This window comes from Rhipicephalus microplus, chromosome 2 (genome assembly GCF_043290135.1).
Source record: "Rhipicephalus microplus isolate Deutch F79 chromosome 2, USDA_Rmic, whole genome shotgun sequence".
Classification (NCBI taxonomy): domain Eukaryota; kingdom Metazoa; phylum Arthropoda; class Arachnida; order Ixodida; family Ixodidae; genus Rhipicephalus; species Rhipicephalus microplus.
Window position 1 is genome coordinate 211,935,502 of NC_134701.1, and position 6,054 is coordinate 211,941,555.

Genomic DNA, 6,054 nt, shown 5'->3' on the forward strand with positions numbered 1-6,054 from the left:
ATGATATATATATATATATATATATATATATATATATATATAGATCTATGAATATCTCGAAACATTGAACTAAATAGGAAGCGAATGTACTGATACCTGATTTCATTGTTAACTCGATAGTGAATTCGGAGATGGCGTAAATCGCCCCATGTGCTTTGGATATATAGCCTCCTTTATAACCTGTAAAGCCTCTCCTCCGAAAAAGGTTGAGCAGTCTACAGTTGAAGATGTGCCATGAACCAAGTTATATCCTAACTCAAGGTGAACATAATTCCTCTTTACAGTTTCATTAAATGAGTATGGAAACAGTGTTTCTATCACTCAAGGTAAACATGCTAGTGCAAGTTCATTGCTTTGCACTTGAGCTGCTGTAACGGGCTGGCACGTGTACATTGTAGGCTGGTGCGTGCGCTCAAACCCCTGCTTATCAGAATAATCTTTAATTCAATGCACAGCGTGCGAGGACACTGCAGCTCCGTGCAACAACATTATTATACACTGCCCATATTTGATGGAAGCTCGTCGCTGGCAAACTGGTACGTTGTTTTCTTTCGCCGCATTTCTCTATATTCCGCTCCTTCAGGTCACGCATGCGAAAGAAGAAAAAGCGCAACGCACTGACTTTCCAGTAAATTGGCATTTAATTACTCTTAAGCACGAGGATTTCCTGGAGTCCGCTCTAATAATTATCTGCTGACCTTAAAAGAATTGTAATGAAGTCTTACGTAGCACTTTTGTACCTTTATATACGTTTGTAAATAGCCCATCGTTTAGTGAAAGGGATTTGATGAAGCTATATGGAAACTTAGCTTCAAGACAAGAACAAATCTGTGCCCTCAGAGAGCGTGTAAAACAACATATTAAAATGGACATATTTATAAATAGCTAACTTGAAACGCGAGTCCAGCTCACCCGTTATTTCCTTCTCTCATATACGCGTCCTGCTTAAACAAAATACATAACCACAAGAACGTGCGATATAATCGTCGTCTTACCGTCCAAGTTAGGCATGCGTTAACGAAAAGCGTTTCTCTTGGAATTCGATTCAGATAATGAGAGAACTGATTTTGTCTGGGTCTTCCATAGTTAATGTTGTTTCCAAAGCTTCACAGACAACGCAAGTTCATCACTGTGTGACTATAACAGCATACAGTGAGATACTCGAACCTCGTACGTGGTGAAAGACTTGGGCCGAGAATGCTGTAACCCTGGCTCGATGAATATCGCCACATGAATACTGTTAAACGAGGTTGGCGCTTGTCAGTCAACAAATGTCGAGTGAGTATATTTATTTTTCACTTCATGAATCTCAGTTGTACGGAATTAGAGCTTCTGAAACTAAAAGAAATTATGTTATTACATTGTAATCATGCACTTATCTGAACCATGTTTTCTGACTACCTTTTGTACGCTGCACAAATAAAGCACTTTGACAAGTTTCTTACAGTGTTATAAATCTTATGACTGAACGTTATTTATGTATACCACGGCCGCTAGATGAAAAAGAGCACGTGTGTTTTTTTCACCGAGTGGCCGTGTGTATACCATGTCCATCATATACAGCATGTGACTCCCAGGAGCAGGAGAATACAGTTTGGTTTACGTGGTATGAATGCTGTCCCCTTAGCAGCTAAGAGTGATCATTACGTAGATGATGACCGTAACCATTATTGTGAATTACATGTTGGTGTTCATGAACAATCACCGCCGCATGGCGTACGCATTCGACAACTGATGTCGTGCGCAGATCTGTTACACCGAGAAGTAAGTCAGCCTTTTTTGCAACGGACACTGTCCCTCAGTACCAGGACCTTCTGTCAGAGAGGTCCATCATCACCTACATAGTTGAGGCATCTTAGTCTAGCTGCTAGAAACGAAGCCGTTGCTAACCTGAAACTTCTCTTTACAGATTTTTGACCACCGAAAGAAGAAGAACAAAACATAACAATATCTCCATTATTAAAGATGTTGCTCGAAAACTTGAAGGCTGTTGAGTCAATCAAAGTTTGATTAGTGGTTTTTTTCTAGCAAAGTGAACGCACTGGACGTGTTGTCAATCCAGCCAGTATTTTTACACTGTGACAAGCATTCTTCGATAATGACAGCTGTTAGAGTTTTACGGCCCAAAACCACAACATTCTTATGACGGATGCGGTAGTGGAGGGCTGCGGAAGTTCATATTATTATATGCCGGTGTATGCATCCGCGCCGGCACCGTCATCTTTAAACTACCGTGATACCCGACTTGTCGCGTGTAGCAGCATGTTGCTTCGCAGTGATGTTCCGTGCCGATAATTTTTCCGTTTTCGAGGAATTTTCGCCTGTCATTATGAGCCAAAAGGAAAAAGGGAATCATCGTGATATTGCAGGAAATTCGAGGAATGGTCAAGTTCTCCTATAACGACTCATAATTAGCAGTCACAGTGCGCCTTTATCTGCTGTAATCGGTTCTAGCACATGCACCACGCAAGCACAGCCATTCAGATTTGTTTCTGATATTTACGGGGAGCAACTTCTAGTTCACTATTGGCGTTATAGACCTGAAGCCTACAATGTCCAGTGTACTAGCAGTATATGAAATAATGAAGACATGCTTTTGTTGTGCAGCAGTGGAGGGGCTATTCATGATTTCAAAAGTCACCAGTGCGTCACACACGTGTAAATATAGTATGTGTGTGCGTAGAGGGGGGCGTACTGTTGTGCAGAGAAATATGCTGGGAATTTCGTCAACGTTTCTTTGCAGGGGAAAATCCCTGAAATAGAGAGTTTTCATGTCTCTGAAGGGTAAATCTTCGGCGTAGTACGGAACATCACTGTTGCTTCGTCCTATGTATAAGGCTCGCAAAGCTTGCATTTACGCCTAGGTGTTCATGCAGCCCATTGCGTCCAATTCGAACCGACGGTTTAAATGACCCGTAACGTAGGTTGACTGACGCGGCCCACACCCTGGCATTTCGAGCCGTTCGTTAAACTTGAACTGGGTTCGAACCACGGTGTAAGAATAAATTATTCTTACACCCTGGTTCGAACAAAGCTATGTCTATTCATGGCCCGATCACTCAATCTTCAACTGTGCACTCTAACAAAAATTAGTAAAAAGCTTGTAACCACACACAAGGAGTAATTGGAGCTGTTGTTAACTTTCTTGGGCACTTACCAACTTTTGTGATATTGTTACTACGCATGTTTGTGGCTTTAAGGCTGCAATGGTTATTTTGCGCACTGCTACGAACTTTTGCCATGCACCTGTTTAACGAACTTGTCGAACGGCCCCGCCGCGGTGGTCTAGTGGCTAAGGTACTCGGCTGCTCACCCGCAGGTCGCGGGATCGAATCCCGGCCGCGGAGGCTGCATTTCCGATGGAGGCGGAAATGTTGTAGGCCCGTGTGCTCAGATTTGGGTGCACGTTAAAGAACCCCAGGTAGTCAAAATTTCCGGAGCCCTCCACTACGGCGTCTCTCATAATCATATGGTGGCTTTGGGGAGTTAAACCTCACATATCAATCAACCAATCAAACTTGTCGAACGACTCTTAGAGGTCATTATTACGAGAATCTAACAACCTATTACTGCAGTTGCCGACCACTTTTCTTGGCACTGAAGGGAAAGCTACGGAGGCGGAGCTTCCGCACATGTAACACTTTACGTGAAGTAGTCCGTTTTGCTGCGCGTCTCGTAACACTGTGGGAAGTGACGGGGGCGTATACATCAACGTTTCATGTAGACGCAGACACCGCTTAGCGTTTGAGGTGCACGTAAAAAGGCGGGGCATTTTCACGCGTTCCGAAACGCAGTCACAACAGATAAATTAAAAAATACGAATATATTACAGGTGTGAGCTGCGTTCTGTCTCAAATAGCTCCACGTAGAATATAAAGGAGGAACATTTACACTTCACGTTGTAAAAAAAAATGGCAGCATATCCACGGAGGGAATGATGGAGAGTGGGGTGAAGCATTCGTCCGTCCATTCGTTCTTGCTTCCGTCCGTCCATGCGTCCGTCTGTGTGACCGTCCATGCGTCCATCCGCCTGTCCGTGCGTGCGTCTGTTCATGCGTCCGTCCCTACGTTCGTCCATGCAACTACCCCTGCGTCCGTTCATGGGTCCATCCATGCAACTGTCTGTGTGTCCGTTCGTCCATCTATTCAACACTCCAAGTACCACCATCTCGCATCTTTTCATCATATATTCCCCATATAGAAGCACCGCCATTCAGCGGACATTCCAAGGACTAAACGAGAGGTGGCACACGCACACTTTCTTACGGCTTTCGCTTCGGGTCTACTTCCCACCTTTAACCACCTCGAGTTCATGGTATATACTAGTTCACTGTATTCATGGCACTGTGGCCCAACGCTCGCTAAACCTTTCTAAAATCAAGGAGGTTACGCCCAGCGGGTATAACGTAGTAACCTTTTCCTGTCAGATAGTGCTCAATGTACCATACGAGCACATACCGATGGCAATGAGCATCGGCCACTACAAACCTGTATCGATATGGTTTTGATTATAAAACCATTGCTTTAGAAACATCTGGTGTCTTTTCGTTTTGCTTTTAGAAAACATCTGGCGTCTTTCGTTGGTTTATTTCATCAATCAACGGCGTTTTGAACAAAATTTTTTATTGTTTAATCACGCACAGGAGAAATCTTACCAGGCACTACCTTGGAGGTAAACAATGGCTGCTACTGGGAATGAGAGACACAGAAGTCGGCTTTTAACACTTCTACTTCTACTAACGTTTCCTACTGGAACATGCCAATGGCTGCTAATAGGGAATGAGAGACAGGAGCATTCGGCTTTTAGTTAACGCGCACGCCATGAACTTTTTATTGTTCAACAAAGCACAGGAGAAATCTCCCACCGGCACCACCTTGCAGGTCAAAATGTAACACTTGTTACACACTACGACTACGACTACAAGGGACGAACGGGAATCGCCTTAAGGAGCTTCGCCCCTAAAATTGGCAGATCTCACGTACAGTGAAAATCGATGATATGCGAAGCACGAATGAGAAAGGTTGACATGTCATTTTAAAATCAGCACAACGATACGATGTGGAGGTAAATGATGCCGTACATGACTTCCGTGTGATGATTATCATGTTTGGATCTGTTGTTTACTTAGGTATTCTATTCACGTCACGTGATACCAAATTTAGTATATGTGGAGCTAGCGAAACGACCACGAGCACTCCATGAGTGTGGTACGTTGTGTTCTTACATGACACGCGTGTTAGGATTATCATGTTTGCACCAGTCACACACTTTCGTCATCCATTGATGGCACTTAACACCAAATTCGGTACATGCCGAGCTAGCAAAATGGCCGCGAGCGAATTATGAAGGGCCCATTATTGTCCAATGTATTTAGACGCGCGCGCACGCTGGGCACAGCGACGCTACGTTAGCAAAACGTGCGCACTACAGGCGCGACCTGTGCGACCAGCGTCCGTCGGCACGGCCTGACGGCAACTGGTGCGAAATACGATATGCTGCGTTTCGCGTCGATGCGTTACCCAGAAAACACTGCGTCTCCCTCTTTTCATAATGGAGGGACGCCGGACGCGCTGAAACGCGCATCTGTCAAAGTAACGCAGCGCGGCGCGCACCTGCGAGCATTTATGGCAGGACCGGCGCCTGGCGTCGCAACGCCAGCGTGACGCGTTGAAAGAAACCGCGTCACGTCGAAATGTATTGGCGCCTTTACTGTGGCATGCAGTCATGTTCTCACATGACACACATCTGATGAGTATCATGTTTGCAGCAGTCACGTACCTTTGTCATCCATTGACGTCACGTAATACAAAATTTGGCAGGTTTGAAGCTAGCGAGATGGCCGCAAGCACATCATGAGTGTGGCATGTAGTCATGTTGTCACATGACACGCATGCCGTGATTATCATGTTTGTATGTGTCATTTACCTATGTCGTCATTTACCTATGTCGTCCAGAGTTTGGTACATGTGAAGCTAGCGAAAAGGCCGCGAGCGCATCATGAGCGTAGCATGTAGTCATGTTGTTACATGACACGCATCTAATGTTTATCATGT